The sequence below is a fragment of the Taeniopygia guttata genome, chromosome 3 (genome assembly GCF_048771995.1).
Source record: "Taeniopygia guttata chromosome 3, bTaeGut7.mat, whole genome shotgun sequence".
Taxonomy (NCBI): Eukaryota; Metazoa; Chordata; class Aves; order Passeriformes; family Estrildidae; genus Taeniopygia; species Taeniopygia guttata.
Genome location: NC_133027.1, coordinates 35330572 through 35348471, shown reverse-complemented (window position 1 = coordinate 35348471; position 17900 = coordinate 35330572).

Genomic DNA, 17900 nt, shown 5'->3' with positions numbered 1-17900 from the left:
TATTTCATTTCCTTTTTGATTGCACATTACCTAAAAGTTGTGATTCCCTATTCGTTATTTGCTGGTGAAGTGATACCAGCTTCCCATGCTGCCATCCCCAAAAGTCTGGTCCTGGTGGTGACACTTGCTGTCTGCCTTGGCAAAGTGGAGCCCACCTTGTTTTGAGGCTCACCTTGATTTTTCACAGGATTAAAAGGAAGAATGATGCCACTGATACATGAGGAATAAAATCCTGTGGAGGCTGATGATGGTAGTATGGAATTCTGGTTCAGTCTGGAGGAAAAGCAGCAAGAAAAGTTGTTTCAGTGAGTGCTGCTAAACTGGGTTTGAGCTGCAAAGCACCTCTGGGGGCTGGAGCTTTCCTAGAGTCTCACCACGGAGGAGATGGGTCATGGGGAGTACAGGGGATTTGTTTTTTATAGTCCATCTTGACAGCTGTCCCTTACACTTGTGGCACTTTTCTGACCTGTAGGAGAGTCATCTGTGGCCACTGCTGGAGCTGCACACTAGTCAGTAAAGGACTGTCAGGTTGTATGATGCTTTTGAGGTTGTTTTTATGCCTATATTATCATAGTGTCATTCCTTCAAGCTAAAAATAATGATTCTCTCTTGAGTTAAATGGCATCTGCTGATGGCTCTTGTAGAATGCCAAATATCTGAAAATAAGGAGGTGATTTTTTTCTGGTGACTTATATCTTCTTTAACAGGTATACCTATCTTGTTTAGCAGATTTACAGGATTGAAGAATAGAAAAGAGGTTACAAATCACAGCAATAGCTACATACTCTCAAATTTCAGTTTTATACACATCTGTCTGGCATCTTGTGTGCTGAAATGCTTCAGTGGCACCCATATATTTAGAAAATTGGTAATATGTTGCTAAAGCTTTCTAGTGCCACTCAGATTTCAGAGTAGATTCCATCCTTCAAATAGATAAGAAGGGGAAAACCAGGGAAACTACAAAAAGATTTGAAAGCTGCTCAAGACCTTGGTGGAGAAAAACAAGAAAGAATACAAAACTGTTCTGTGCATTTATTACTGACACTTAATTTTTATAAGTCTAGTTATTCTGTTCTGATTTTTTTTTTATATCAAGGGGTAGCATTAAAATGTCACTCTTACAACAAAAGAAAGCAATTTTAAAAAAAAAGCCCCTCACATAAAATAATCTAAATATCTCTGAAAAGCAAGAAAAGGTGATTTAATTAAAGATTTTAAAACTGATTTGCCATGGTTTGTATTATCATGCAAATACATCTTTAGTGGGTTGCTGTTGCAGTTGGAAAGTTCTGTTCCAGCCTTGTTCATTTTTTTTGTTAAGAAAAGCAAAGCCTCATTCTTTTGGTGATCCTTTATACTCTTTTTTTTTTTTTCTTCTGTAGTTTATTCTAACGCAAAATAAATGGAAGATGTCACACCTTTCCAACAGAATACTTTGTCATAACAGAACTCGTCTGAGCATTACTTTGGAAAAGACGGGGACAGTAGTAAATTGATGAGCTGGCAACACGCCTGGTCTCACAAAAGATGTATTTTAGGTTAGAATCAGGGTTTCCTTAATATTTTATCATCCAATTCCATCTTGTCCCATCAGAAACTTCCTCACAAACAGTAAACTGAAATAATGTCAGCATACATTGTGTTATGACTTTTTAGATTTTTCCCACCTGTCATTATACAATCACAGTAGAAGCTGTCTGAACAGGTGTGAAAACAAAATGTCTGTGCTGTTGAGGAGCATTCTACTCCTTGAAACACATCTTGTCTCCTCTGTTGCAAGCTCCCCAGGTGCATCTATTAACACTAATAACATCATATGTCACAAAGCTGCACTCTGACTAAATATGGCCACTGACTGGTGATCTCAATTGGTCTCAGCACTGGTCACAGTGGATTAATATATTCACTGTGCAGCATTGAAAAAGACATGTGCAATAAATTACATTTTTTTCTGGCACTGGAGCATCCACAAAAATATGTTTAGGTTAGTGCTTAATGAAAACCAGACTCCTTTGTCTCTTAGTTTGAAGGAAAGAACAAACAGTAAGGAGATGGACCAAGAGCAGTGGCAGAAGCACCATAAGCTGCTGCTGAGTACATGGGAAAAAAGTTCTTTCTTGGGGGCATCTGTGTTGTGAATCTGTATCTCCATTATCCAGGCCTGGGGCTTTCTGGTTTCTAATCTGTGTAAGAGCATTGCATCATGTTTGTTGGAAATGAAAGATGAAGAACAACTTTTTTTTTACCGACAAATATTAAGGTTCTGCCTCATTATACCTAGTGTTTCCAAATAATAGATGATGCAGAGAGGATTGGAACACGGTGTTTTGTTTGTCCTGGTGTTAATGAGCATTTGAAATGTTGATGTGTAGGCAAATCTATTTCTGTTTTAATATTTTGCATATATATTACTATATAATGCCTTGTGGGGGGAATAGGAATTTAACATCTAAATATATTAATATTCAACAAATAGTGGTGTGTACAAAATAGAAGAAGAAATTATTTTTTCCCCTTAAAACATAGCAGCCAATGTTAATTTGGCTTCATGAAAGCTATTATAATGGTTGTACTAATTCGTCTCTGTAATTTAGGGCTGATAGATATTAATTTTTTTATTCAGGAAATACACAGCTCTTTGCTTGTTTTCATTTAGGTTACCTCATCATAGTCTGAAGTGATGTACAGTGGCAGAAAGGGGTTTGGCATCCCTTTCAGTTTGCCAGTGGAAGATTTCATAAGTGCCTTGAGCCCAATCAGCGCAAACCCCAAATGGAAATGAGATGCTTCTTTCTAACACGTTGTAGGCAAACAGAGGTACATGGTATCCTTAGCTGCTCTGGATTGCCATGGACTGAAGTCTCTGATGAATCCTGTGTGTCCCTCTAGAAGACTGTGCTGGCCTCACTTCATGACTTCATGATAATGGTGACCCAGCAGTAACTGGATTACATTCCGCATCCTCATTATGAAGATCAGAATAAATAATCCTGGAGTTTCCTTCTGCTCTTAAAATACATAAATCAATTGATTTACTGGTTTACTTAATGTGATTTAAATAAATTATGGAGATATTTCTACATTAAAAGAATGGAAGGGAAGGAGAGAGGTTTATGGTCAAGTGAGAGTCACTAATTTATAAGCTGCGGCTATGCTGGTTCCTTTTGCCCTTGTCTAATAGTGGTGTGAATATGACATAATTTTTGTTGGACTTTGTCATCCACTGAAGTAAACTGAAAGAGTTAACTGAGCCTGGAGGGCACTCTTGTCCTGGTGAGCAGTCATAGAAGGCTTTCATGAGCACAACAGTATTCAGTAGAAATTTTGCTGGCATGAATTTAGACTGTGTAATTCTGTGTACCCAATTACAAATAAGTAATGCAAGATGCTGCCACCATATGCCATAGATATATATAAAGGGTGCCAAAAAGAAAGGCTTTAATCTAGCTCTGTGATTTTGGCAAAGAGCAATGAATACATGAATAGATCTCCTTCAGATAAATTATGTGGATGAGTGTGTTTCACAGGTTATAAAATACTTTTAAAGCATACAAGGTATGTTCTTAACTTGTAAGTATTTAAAACACAATACACACCAAGCTTATCCTGGTTTCATTTGCTTTGCTTCGTCCTCATTTTCACTTGTATTGAAGTAACAACTTATGCAGTCTGCTTATCTTTCTCATTAATGAGATTTCAGTTTAACTCGTTATGCTCCCCCTATTGTATTTTTCTCCTGTAATACTTCTTGATTCATGTAATCCCTTCCTAAAAAGATGAAATGCTGGGATTTGTAATTGGAATAACCTTTACTTATGAGATTTTAATGGTTTCTTTCCTCTAAATTGATTTAAATCAACACAATTCAATTAATTTCTTTCTTGTGCCTCTGTCAGTTGTACTAAACTAATATTCTAATATTGCAGTAGGGTCTACAATGTTGTTTATATAATGTTATTTCCTGTCTTGGCACAGGGGTTACTGGACTTGCACCCTGTGCAAGATGTACCTCCCTTCTAGTACAAATGGCAGTCTGCTTCAGCTACTTATCCTTGTGCCCTAGATTTGTACTTGGGCTTTTTTCCTGTTCTGCTACATGCAAATATAGAAGTAGTCTCACTTCAATATTTGTAGACACCTACAGTTTTCATTTGGAGTATTTTGGTAAACTGACAACTGCTTTGATATTTACTTTAGCAGGTGGTTGGAATACAAGATTGTTCATTTAGAAGTAAACTCCTGTTTAAACTCTAACAATTTAAGTGGAGTGTGAAGTCAAGCAAATCTTGAGATATATGAAATACAAGAGCTCCAATATAGAGGTTTGGTGACTGTACACAGACACTTTTTAAAATTTTTCATGAATGAATGCTTTTGTGACTCTTTTGTTCCCTTTGGAACTTCTTTTTACAAAACCCCTAATTAAAATGAACAATTCAAGGATGACTTCAGAATATTTATATTTTTTTCTGTTATGCCTTCTACTGGAATATAGTAGTTCTTGTTCCTCTGGAGCGATGGAAGATTATTGAAAGAGGAAAGCAACTTTTCAAATCATATTAGATTAGTTTTTATTGTTTAAGTTGTTTCCAGGTGATACTTTTTGCCAGATCTTTTAAAAGCAATATTATTTTAACTTCTCTCCATCTCAGCCTGCACAACTTCCATCTGCATTCACATTTTTTTACTGAGCACAATAAAATTAATTAGATTCAGAGAGACTTTTTTTTTCTTACTGTATTTTTAACTTCTCACCTTTTTAAGATTTCTTCCAATTTCAAAATTTCTCACAGGAAGAAGGAGAAAAAAAAAAAGTGATTAATTGCTATTTTAACACCCTTGAAACTGATACTCAAGCCTGAGAAAGTTTTCAGAAGATCAGAGAAACTGGAGGAAAAAAGAATGAAATTGACAGGCATGTGGTGATGAGAAAATGACAGGCATTTGGTGATAGAGAAAAGGGAATTACGAAAGAGAAACCACATCACCCCCAGCTTCATCTTGGATTTTCAACATCTAATATTGAATGAAAATAAAACTGTGGAGTTAAACAAATTGGAAATATTTGTTTAATTTTAAATGCTATTACTGAAAACACTTTATGAATATCAAAATGAAGTTAAGTGTTGTGGTGTGTTTTCTTTTTTATTATTGTTTTCAACAGTTGGTTTTGTACCTCCCCTCCACCCCTTCCCTGAGGCATTGGTTTAGTCATTGCTGTCAGTCCTCCCTCATACCTACCCCTTATTCCAGAAAATTCCCTGTCATTTATGTATTCCTTGCTGCCCCATTGGTTTAGTTACACTGTTCCCCTCCCCTGGAGCTCCCTATTGGTTTAAACATTGTGACCCCTGCCTTATGTTCCTCCCGTCCCACTCTGCTATTGGTTTCTGGTCCCAAGCTCCACCCTTGTCCTGTCCCTTAAAACCCACTGCCCTGCTTGTGTCCTGGTCCTTGCCTCTGCTGCATATTGGAGTTATGGGTGCTTTGTGTTTCACCCTTTTGGTATAATAAACGATCCTTGGATAAGCAAGCAAGGCCCATTTCGTCTTTTCTACGTTGATCACTCAGCGACTGCTTCGGAGGTTTGGGGTTCCGGGGGAGGTGTCGCAGACTCCTGTCGCTCACACCCAGCACACCGCTGCGTGCCACTGCTGCGCCGCAGCAGTTACCCCTGATTTGGGAACTTGCTTAGCATTCATATGTTACTTGCAGACATGATTATGGCAAGATCCTTCCTGCCCTTTGCAGAATTCACAGAATCACAGAATCATGGGGTTGGAAGACTCCTTCAAGATCATCAAGTCCAACTCATGCCCTAATACCTCAAATAAACGACAGCACCGAGTGTCACATCCAGTCATTTTTTAAACACATCCAGGGATAGTGACTACATCACCTACCCAGGCAGACCATTCCAGGACTTTATCACTCTTTCTATAAAAAACTTCTTCCTAATATCTGGCTTATATTTCCCTTCGTGCAGCTTGAGACTGTGTCTTCTCATTCTGTCAGTTGCTGCCTGATGAAAAAGACCAACCCCCACCTGACTGCAGCCACCTTTCAGGAAGTTGTAGAGAGTGATAAGGTTACCCTTGAGTCTCCTTTTCTCCAGTGTCTGCAAGCTGGAAGTCACCCAGCACAGTGCAACCTGGCTCCTCATTCCCTGGAAAGACTTCTCATGGAAAAAAAACATCTAAGATTCAAAACAAAGCCATTGAATAGGTAGAACAACGCACAGAGAACTTCAGGGACTAGAAATGAGATGCAGGAATTCAGTTAAATGGTGAAGTGCCTTCGAGTATACAATGGATTTTGTCCCACTTCAGTCTTTAGACTCAGACTACATTCTATGGAGAAAAGAGCTCCGTGTGTGGTAGACGTCAGCCAAGAGCTCCAGACTAAATTCACTGTGTCAGCTAATCTCAAAATGGCAGACTTGAGCGCTGGAACTGATGTTTTGGCTAACAATGAGTAAAATTGCTGTTAATAAGAACTTAATTTTACTGCTCTGGCTTATTTCCCAAATACTCACTATATATGATTGGCCAGATGATATTCAGGGCAGCAGCTCATTCTAGACCTGTGTATAGATAAATTGCTCCCTTCATGGTTTCTTCACAGTGCTCTGATATGGAGAAGAACAGAGACATAGTGCTGCTGATGATATTTTGAGAGAGATTAGATATGAAGGAGCTGCTATAAGCCTCATGAGGTCTTCCATATCCTGTGTATATTATCAAAACAACTCCATGGAAGATGTAAAATTTGGGATGTGACAAGGAGTACTAGTGGACCATTAAGACAGGTTGGAGATCAGCACAAAGAAACTTATAAACTATTTGTTTTGTGATGGACACTGTGAGGTGGTGACAAAATCTGCCATCACTGGAAACATTTGGAACACTGGGAGTAAATCTTGGTTTCATGCATTTTTTCCTATACTTGCTAAAGTAAAAAAAAAATTCAGGTGCTTTGATCAGTCTTGATGTTCATTTGAATAAACTCCTAGCAGAATGCAAAGCATTTCTGAGAAATGAGAAAAGGACAGAATGGCAATTCTGAAAACAAAATTGCAAGAAAAGGTAATATAAAAGTAAGGTACAATTTGGTAATACCGTGCTAAGTAAATTATTAGATTGCAGAGCTGGGGAGAAACTAGATGTATTCTCATGCCTTTTGAATTAAAAAGAAACATAAATGTTCTGTAAAAAGTATTAATGTGTTGCATATATTATCTTCTACCTGAAATGGGAATGCTAACAAGTTGCAAAGAAAGTTATTGTGACACTAATTTATTTAAAAGAGCTCTTTGAAGCTTGTGCTGTTGGCTGATGTGGGGCTTGATTTAGGATGAACAACCAGGACAATTGCCTCCAAAGAGGAGCTTTGCAAGGTTAAAATGGGGAATAGAGGAAGAGAACATGAGCCTGGCAAAATCTGATGTCAAGTGTAAGCAAACTCATGTCATTCCTTCTGTTCTAGGGCAAAATACTCTGTGGTTTGTGGTGTGGTTTTTTGATTGTTTGTTTGTGTTTTTGTTTTTTGTATAGCTGCTTTTGTTTTGTTTCATTTTGTTTTTGGTTTTTTGTTTTTAATTCTAAAATAACAGTTCTTAAAAATAAGGAATATTTCACTAATAGCTTCACAAAACTTTCATGAAAACTTCCATCAAGAAAGATAGACTGTGGAAAACCTGGAGCTGGTACATACCAAAAAGAGAATCAACATGTAAAACTGAGTTGAGGCTAATAATATAAAATTAATTTAAAACCTTTGGTTCAAAGGTGTCCAGACAAGCTGACCCAGGAGACCCAGTGGGAAGGCAGTGGAGGAATTGTCACCAAGATTTTTAGATAAAGGGCCTAGATGCTCTGCTGAAGCAAAACATGGTGTCTGAGTCCTTAGAGCTCTTGTAAACAATCATATGCCATGGTGGCAGCAGCTGGGGTAGGTAAAATGCCTTCACTGTCAGTCTTCACGTTGAGGGTTTTTTCTTTATTCAGGCAGGTACCAAAGTGAGGTGAGTCGGGCTGTTGAGAAATTTTCATTTGCCTAATTTCTGATCTTCCAGGATTGGCTCACAGCTCATTAATTGATGGTATTTCAGCCCTGCAGTCATCCTTGTGCCTGTGACAGATACACCAAATAGGAGCTCTTGCCAGCAATCCCATGCCAGAACCCTGATCAAGCATACTTTTCCAGGTTGCTGTGCTCCATGTTCACACATAAGGCTCTGCCTTGTATTGCCTTGCCTCTTACATTCATGTTCTTTATAAATAAAAGAGAATTTTTCTCATTCATTGGAATAAAAATGCAGTTTGTTTATATAAATGTTTACTAAATCCTGCTCTGCATTCCTTTAAGCCATAATATTAGACATTGCAATAGTTCATTTTGTAATCACCCTGACAAACTGAAGAGATTTATGACATTAGGTAGCCTAGGCAGAAGGCTAAAATAAATTTATCTTCATTGATGAAAACAAAAATCCTTGAGACTACTTCATGGATTTTAGATTTAACTGAATTGTTTTTATATCTCAATTTTTCTTTTTACTTTGAACTTTACTTAGAGTAGTATTCTAAACACAAAATATTTGAAACAGGATTTGTTCTCTGGCCATTTCCTACATACTACAAGCCCTCTATGACTCAGAATCCTTGGACCAACATTAGGAGGTCACTTCTTATACTTTGCTGGACTTCGGTTGAAGATTTTAATGTATTAATTCATGTCAGTTATAATGAAAATGAAGGTCTAGATTTCCCTGCCTGGCAGATGATTTGGTGCTCTGTGCTGGCAGGAAGGTGTCAGCTGAGGGAGGAGGTGGGTGGGGACACTGCTCTGAGAGAAGGGCTCAGGTGGGTGGTGAGACCTGACGGGAAGGGCTGGATGGCCACCTCCACTTCTGCTACCTGAAAAGTGGCAAGGCACAATGTGCCTCTCAGATCACCTGTGTCTATTCATCTATTCAGGTTAGAGGTACTTTTACTTTATCACAACACAGAAAATTTCTCGACCAGCTTGACATTTCTTCCCTACTACCCCAGGCTCCCGTCCCTCTCACAGGCAGATTCTCTCAGAAATCTGCTGTTCACAAAAAGCAGCTGAGGCTTTGAAATCACAACCTGATTGAAACCCAGGGAGAGGCCACTGTACATTTTGGTGATATGGTAGCTTTACACTTTCTAACAGATATTTACCAATGACAGCAATATCATTGGTAACTTTCTAAATCTTCTGCAACTGATGAAAAGAAAAATGGAATGAAAACCAAAAAGAGATGATGCACAACAAAGTAACTTCAGTGCCCCTGAGACAGCATGTCTTCAAGAGAGAACTGAGCTCTGCTTGCTTCTGATGTAGTCATCCATGCTGAGGTATTAAGTTATGCTGATGGGTACAAGTAAAATGGAAGATAACAAAATGAGAATTCAAATATATAAACAGGTTTCTGTTGATGGCAACCTAATAAAGGAGGTAATTCTCTAAACATATTGTTCCCATTTTGTTTCTAATTACAGTGAACTACAAGGTTAGTTCTGCTCTTTAAGTGCACTTTAATTACTCTCTCAATGTTGACTTTCTGCATTATGATTCCTGTAGCACACCATAGGAAATAGACGTTTAATTAACCAGATGTCACTCAATAAATCTTAACTTCTACTCTGAATTAGAAAAGCCAGTGTTAATGGGCATAAAATCACCAGGATTTTAGAAATAATTTACTTTTTATGTTCCTTTAGCTCTTTGTTATACTAAGGAAAATGTCTGTAATGAAGGAAAATTAAACTGATGCTTGTAAGCATTTAATTTTATGAAAAATAGGTCCACAAAGTAAAAATATGATTCTAACATTATGTAAGTGTTGACATTTCATAACATGTAGGAAAAGCAACTGATACATTGAAGTTATCAGCAGGGTATGACTGCAGCCAGACATGTTGCCTCACTGTCATACTTCCCCTCATCTTGTCTATACTTATTTATAAATTTATAAAGCTACATGCAAAACCCACATTATACTCATACGTTATTATACTCTTTACTGTGAGCGTGTTGAGGCACTGGAACAGGTTTCCCAGAGAAGCTGTGGAATCCCCACCCCTGGAGGTGTTCAAGGCCAGACAGGATGGGGCTCTGAGGAACCTGGTCTAGTGCTAGGTCTTTAAGGTCCCTTCCAGCCCAAACCATTTTATGAGTCTATTAATATTTTTGGCTTTTTTGGGACTGGCTTTTGTATTTAGCTCTATAAGCTCACAATCCCTGGTGATGCCGTCATGGTAGTCCAGAAATATTATCTGTAATAGTAATACACAAGAGACGTAGCAGAGTGATGCAGATTCCCAAATGGTCAGCTGAGACCATTTCCTAGCTTTGGAAGAGGAGGGCAGAATTTTCCCTTTGACTCTGCTGACCGTCCCAAGAGACCTGTATAGAGACCTGGTCTGTTTCACTCAGCATCCATCATGATAATGGTGCACCCATTAATCCTCCATTTGGAGGTTTTTAAGTATTTCTGGCAGCCTTAAGCCCAAAAGAACACAGCCCAGTTTTCAGGTTAGTGACAGCCTGAGACATTCAGGTGTTTTAATAGCTGGATGATCTCTTCAGATGTATTTCTCTGCTGTTTCTAGAAAAGTAAATGGGGCCCTCCGCAGTAACCTGCAGCAGTACAATCCCTTCGGCTGACCTCCTCTTCTTAGGGTAGGTGTCTTGTCAGAGTCCTTAACCCTAGTCCTATTTCTCATGTAGTCTTGGTTTATATTATTGGAACCTCTCTACTACAGCTGCTTCATTTCTTTTCTCCATTCCCCCTATGTCAACAGTACTTCAGCCTTCCTTTGCAATGTCACTGAACATGGCCAGAGTGCCATAAAAGAATACAACGGGCCATGTTCTCCTATTAATAATTGCAGTGCAAAGCTCCTATTAAAATTAATGGGCACTCCATGTGCATTGAAGTGTAAAAATAACCCCTCTATTCTCATATGCTATTTTAGTCTCTTCATTCTTTCTAACCTATGTTTCCACTTCCATTACACCTAATGAATGCCATGGGAATGCAGTTCCTTCTCCCTGAGGTTAGTGGCATCAAAGCTGTCCCTCAGGCTCGGATTCATAGTGTGGCAGCCCAGGGTCTCTTCTTCAAAATGGAGCCAGGCACATGCTCTGTAGCTCTTGTGAGACCATGTTTTAGCATTTTCCAAGAGTGATAATGTATTATAATAATACCTAAAGTTTCTAGAAACTAACCCAAATGCAATGGTAGTGACATCAGGAAATATGCTAGTCCTGAAAAGTATCTGTCAAGTATTAATTGCTTTTCCAGTTTTGGTATTTGTCTCTTTTTGTAATGTCCAGCCTACTTTTTGGCAGAACAAGGACAGCTTATAAAAGCTGGCCTCTCAGCTGAAAGGTATCTTCCTGCTAACCTGATAAACCAACTGCTAATTCTCTACTTGGACCTCCAGAGCAAGTTTTTCCGTAAGTCCTCTACGCCCTGCTTGGAAATAGCAGCAGTCAGTACATTTTACAAATGTCATTATTGCATCCAACTAACATAAACAATGAAAATTAGGAAAATAAAATGAATAATATATGGGAATCCTCAAAGTTAGTAAGTTTGATAAAGCTTCCAAAAACCAGTAAGAAAATATTGCATAAATACCTCTTTCAAAATGTGATGAAAATATTTCAGATGGGCATCCACAGCCTTAACACAGCCCATTTAAAAGACAAAACCCCATAGTTCAAAACATCTTTAAAGAAAGATTTTGTTTTATCGAAGAGAACACATTACCAAAACGATACCTCTGCTATTTGTTAGCATAGAAGACATGAAAATTCTTGTGTAATCACCCCTGCTCTGAGTTGTCCAAAGGCACAAGTGCCTGGACTGAGGGCTCAGAGAGGGCTGCTTCCAGGAGAGTTGGCAAACCCATGCTGCAGCACTGGGAAGCTGTGGCTGCTGCTGCAAGGAGAGTTAATGCACCATGCCACTGGCTTTGCTCTTATGCTGGCTGCTGGTGAAATGTCACAGGACTGAAAAGAGGGAAAGGAATCCCAGGAGCACTGTCAGAGCTTTTTGCTGACCTCGTGTAGGAAGATGCCTGTCCTATGGGTGAAACCACAGCAGAGCTGTGGGCATGCACAGCAGGGACCTGGCACGACTTCCTATGTGCTCCTGGCCACTTGTCTGTGCAGGGGAGGCAATGGGCTGGCATGGGGCAATGGACCAACATGAGGCAGGATGAGTGTCTGAACTCCTGACTCTCTTCATGACAGCACAACCTGCTAGTGGGCAGAAGTTTTCCTGGTGGGACTTTCAGACAATCCTGAACACCTTATTGCAGCTCCCTGCATGCCTAGACCTGTGGGTAGTTTGGGTGCTCAAACATGTGCTCTGCTGGGTGGGAATTGCCTCTGAAGTTTGCATGAAACTTCTTCATTTTTATTGTATAAAAACATTATTCCAAACTGATTAAAACTCCCTGTTAAACTCCAGATCTACAATATCATTTCTGGGCTGGAATCTCCTACCCAAACCATGTTTCTTACTTCCATCTGTGTCTTAGCTCTCCTAAAGGAAATCAGCCCTCAGTTGCTTAATTGAGCTCTGAGTTTAGGAAGGCATTGCCTTTCAGAAAGCCTCCAGTGAGTTCTCATTTGTGTTAAATTGACCAGGTGACTCATCACCACCTTTTTAAGATAAAAATTCCCACAACTACATTAATAGCTTCAACCTATAAAAATGAATAGTATCAGGCAGAATAGCCATTCAGTGGTGAAATGGCATTTCTCAAAAGACAATTTTTTGGGACCATACAGTACCCTCTTTGTATGCATGGCTACCTTATGACTATGCCTTTACTTGACTCTTGAAAGCTGGACTTTTCGTAGGGGTTCCTATGTGGCTGATTATGCTGTTGTACAGTTTAATAATATAATTCACATATGCCATTTCAGAATATGTGAGGTGCCTTTTAATTACTCTATAATGATTTACTCTCCTTACTGAAGTCTAATGAGCTATCTGCAAAATAAGATTCTTAAAGCAGCTGAGCTTTTGTAGCATTCCTTTTACCCAGTAAATTTCCTATCTCCCAAGGGACCTCTACTTTTCAGGAGTACTTTGTCAGGTGCCAGAGGAAAGGAAAGGAGATGGCCACCCATAAGGAACAAATAAAAGCCATTGATCTTGGAACAAACTGAAAATAGAGATTTTGGCTTGTGTTTCTTTGTTAAGAAGCAATCATCTAGGCGACAAGCAGGATTCTTGGTAAGATTTGCTTCTTTGTGAGCATTCAGTTTGGATCATTGGCTGGATGGAGACCTGAACTTATCTAACTTATTAAAAGCCACTCTGCTTATGTCATAAAATGTATATTGTACATTTCAGTAAAAATTAAGTAAATAAGAATGAGTGAATTCAAAGAAGAAAACCATCTTTACTGAGCTTGGAAACTGTGCTAAAGTTGTGACTGGTAAACAGAAATGTGGAGCCAGAAATTAATAAATGAAGTGCTGTATCAGGATTGTATAGCAAGGGTTTGGTAACAAGGGGGACACAGGGGTGGCTTCAGTGAGAAGTTGTCAGAGGCTTCCCCGTATTTGACAGAGACATGCCAGGTCCAGAGACTGGTCAAGGCAGGGCCCGCCAGGGACAGTGGTGGTGCCTCTGCGGTGACATATTTGTGGAGGGGGAGGAAACCGCCCAAAAGCCTTCAGCTGGAGAGAGGAATGAGGATATGTGAGAGGAACAGCCCTGCAGACTCCCAGGGCAGTGAAGAAGGAGGGGAGGATGTGCTCCAGGTGCCAGAGCTGAGATTCCCTTGCAGCCTGTAGTGCAGACCAGGGTGAGGAGCTACGTCCCTGCAGCCCATGGACAACCATACCAGAGAAGAGATCACCTGCAACCCCTGGAGGAGCCCACACCTGAACAGGTGAGTGCCTGAAAGAGCCTGGGACCCTGTGGGAAGCCTGTGCTGGGGCAGGCTCCTGGCAGGACCTGCAGCCCCATGGAGAGAGGAGCCCACATGGCAGGGCTTGTGACCCCATAGGAGACCTCCCTTTTTAAGAGATGTTTAAGTTCTGAGTAAGATATGGTTCTAGGTGTCAGTTGGGGTTGAAAACTTCAAGACAGTTCATTGTATTCCTTTGATGTTCCAAACTCCAGATCTCCTCTGCTTTTGGTTTCTGTTTCAAGAGGTGCCTTTGACCGGCTTGGTATCTTGCAACACTGCAGTGAATCTTACAGCAAGGGAAGGCACTATAAACAAAACCTTCTTACATAATCTGGAGCTGACATGAGCTTGCCTGGACTCAAGAATGATGACAGGTTCAGACCTGGGCTTGTCTTCCTCCAGGAGTAAGTCTTCCTCTGATAAGAAAAACTGTCTGTCTGACATGGACATTAATCAAACAATTTTTCTCTTTATTGTTGATTTTCCTGGGTTTGTTTTTTTTTTTTTTTTGGGGGGGGGTGTTGTTGATGAGTTTTTGCTTGTTTGTGTGCATTTTTGTTTTGTTTTCTTTATTTTTGTCTTGCTCTGTCTTCAAAGAAACAGAGCCTCTCAAAAATGACACAAACAACAGAAGTTTCTGTGCATCTCAGCTGTTTCCCTTTATCCCCAAAGGAACCTTCTGTCCATTTTTGATAACATCTAAAATGACAGTTTGGGACTTTAAGTCTTCTCTCATTTGGTTAGGGCTTTTTTTTTTTTTAAAAAAAAAAGCCACCTCAGCATATGGCAGATTTCATGGATGAGGATGTGATTTTACGTGAAATACATATGATTGATTACTCCCTCGTACTTATTCATCAGTCAGTTCTTTTCCAGTGGCATCTCCTAATCATATCACTGCGACTGAGTTTGAAGAGCACTCCTTTGCTCCAATATGCAACAAGCTAGAAGATTTGCCCATATGTAATATCTTTAAAACTGAACAAGAAAATAACATTATCTTGGGCTGTACTTTTTTTAAGAAAAAAGGATAGTGCTATTGCATATTTGAAATAGTTTTCTGAGTTGTCCGGGCAGGTGCAGGCGATGGGGAATTTGCCAAGATGTTCAGAACCATTCACCTCTTTCACCAAGGCTGACAGCAGCAGTGACATTGAACCTTTCTGTGCTCCTGAATGACCACGGCATTTGTGTTCACATTCGAGTAATTATCAGTTGCCCTTTCAGTCATGCTGAGTAGGAAGCTGCAGCTGTAATCAGCGGCAAATTTTTAATTAAGAAGTTAAGTACTTACTTATCAACAGCTGTTTGAGAAATAAGCCAAGATTATTTAATGGGTCCCTTGGATGTCTGAAATATTACACTTATGTTCTCTGTCTTATAGTGAATTCTGCCATCACATCTATGCACCCATTTACAACCCCACATCTCTGTAAAATATGTAAGGTCTTTTTATGTATATGGGCATTAAGAGTAGGATCTATAAGTGTTTGATTTATATGAAATATGCCATTTGTCACTAGGGAAATAGTTTAACTTTCTTTGCAATAATTATATTTATTTTATCTTAAAAAATCAGAGAAGTATTTTGATACAGATGATTCTTAGGTTATATTTTTCTCTTACATACAACATACAACATGACATTGCATGGTCCAGTGATCATTCCCAAAAGGAAATTTAGATGAACACTCCTGGGTCAGAGGTAACAACATATATATAGGGTACACTATGCCAGAGGGCATTAAGAATTGGAAAATGGCACATTGCATTTGGTACAAAAGTATTTCTTTACTTTACAAATCTAATTTGTAGATTATTTTCATTAATAGAGTTTCAAATTTTTCTAAATGTATATCAACATTTTTATTTACTTGAAGAGCAACTGGAAACACTTTACTATACCCAGAATCTATGTTTCAATTTCTAATGGAAGTCTGAGACCTTAAAGTTACTGCATGGCTCACCTAGCTCTCTTCGAGAAAATCCAGTGAACGATGACATTATACATTGTCCTTTTAACACTGAGATATTTAATATCTCAGATTCAGGGCAATGTCCCCTTTGCTCATCCAAACACTGCCTTCTTTAGTTGAAGACATGCATTTGTTTCCAATGGAAAGCAAACAGCCACTTCTGGAATGCCCTGTGTTGTCAGTGGAGTGAAAACAAAGGCCTGATTGGACATAATCTTGTCTCTGAAGTTTATTCATGACATTCAGAAGGGAAAAATGCATCTGTGCTCTGCTGTGGCTGTTGGTGACACTCCTGAGATACAACATTCAGAGGGATAGTGGTCACTGGGTGGGCTAAAGTTCCCCTGCTGTGGTATCATTACATGTGATGGAAGATTTTTGCACCCAGGGGTTGAAGTGGGACTTGAAACTGTTTTGAGAATTTCTAAGTATTGATATATGGGAGATAAAATCCTGATATGCCATTCATCCAGCCTGTATTTTAGTGTCTAGAAATGCTCATTAGCATCTTTACAGAGTTAATATAGGGTGGGATGCTTAAAGTATTAATTGTGGCCACCCTTTCTGTATGAAAATTATAACTAAATAGGTAACAAGATGAGCAGAACTGATTAAAAAGGACCAACTGTTATTTTTTTCAGATGACCTTGAATTGGTAAGATCCCCTTGAGTTCTGTGTTCACCAGGAACCCTGTCCAGATGATCTGACCTTTCAGACAGTCTTGTGCTTCTTCTGTCTTCCCAGTTTCTTCTTCTCCCTCTGAAAGTCTCCAATCTTCTCACATACATGCAGTTAGCAATGTAAAACACCCTGTTGCCTCTCTGAAAACACCATAGTCCTTCCTAGTGATGGTATGGCCCTAACTTAACTCAGACTCCAAGGCAGCTTGCTAGTAGATAATATCCATTATTTTTTATCTGTGCCTAGGGGGCATTCTTTGTCTTGAGCAGGACATTTTTTTAATGATCTGGGTAGGAGTTATTCTAACTGTGAACAAGTTTAGAAGAGTGCCATTCTCTCAATTCAGTAAATCAGAGCAGCCTGTAGGCAATCACCTACTCTAGGGAAATTTTTTTTTTGCATCTCCTCTTCATGCACAAACATCCCATTGTTTGACATATTAATAATTGCAGAACCTGGAAAATACTATAGGGCCAATAGTGTTCAACAGGTCATGCTTGTCTGTGTTCATCAGAATCACAATTAAGGATGAGCAGCTGTTTCCAACTGAAATAAAAATAGAGTGAAAACCTTGCCCTCTTCTCATTTGATGCCTGTCTAGACTTTTAGAAAGATTCAGTCAACTTTTTCTCATCCATTTTACCGTTTTGTTTTTCTGCATGCTTTCATAACAGGCAGGAAATGCAAGTAAAAGCATTAAGACACTCTTAAGGTGATATAAGGGAAGTATTTGTGGGCTGGACAAAAAAATATGAAAAATATGTGAAAAGGCAGCTTGTTCCTTGAATAAATAAACTGGGGTTTAGACTGATGGATAGCAGAAACCTATCTGCTATTCAGTGGACACCACCTCAGGTTTTGGCTCCTTTTATATAGTTTTGATAGAATCTTTAAAAAGTTTTTGCCCATGTTGCTTTTTCCAGGGCTTCATTGTGCTTGCAGATAAAATTCAAGCACAAAGTTTCAGATCTGGACAGATTGTGTGCAGAGGCCCAGCCCATCCCAAGCTCTGTGCAAGTGTACACAGCCCCAGCTTGCACCAGTCCCTCCCTGCTTTACCTCACGACTATTTTAGCTCTCTGTATGGTTTGTAATTTTTTATCTTCCTTACTTTACAGCAACACATTTGTTTCCTAGACAAATAGATTTAATTTGCTTAATATTTATGCTCTTTCTGATCCTCATTATGTTACCATTTCAGAGCTGCACGGTCTTGCCAAACTTCTGCATCTCAGCACTGCCTCTACACGGAATGTGTTTTCTGGATCATCA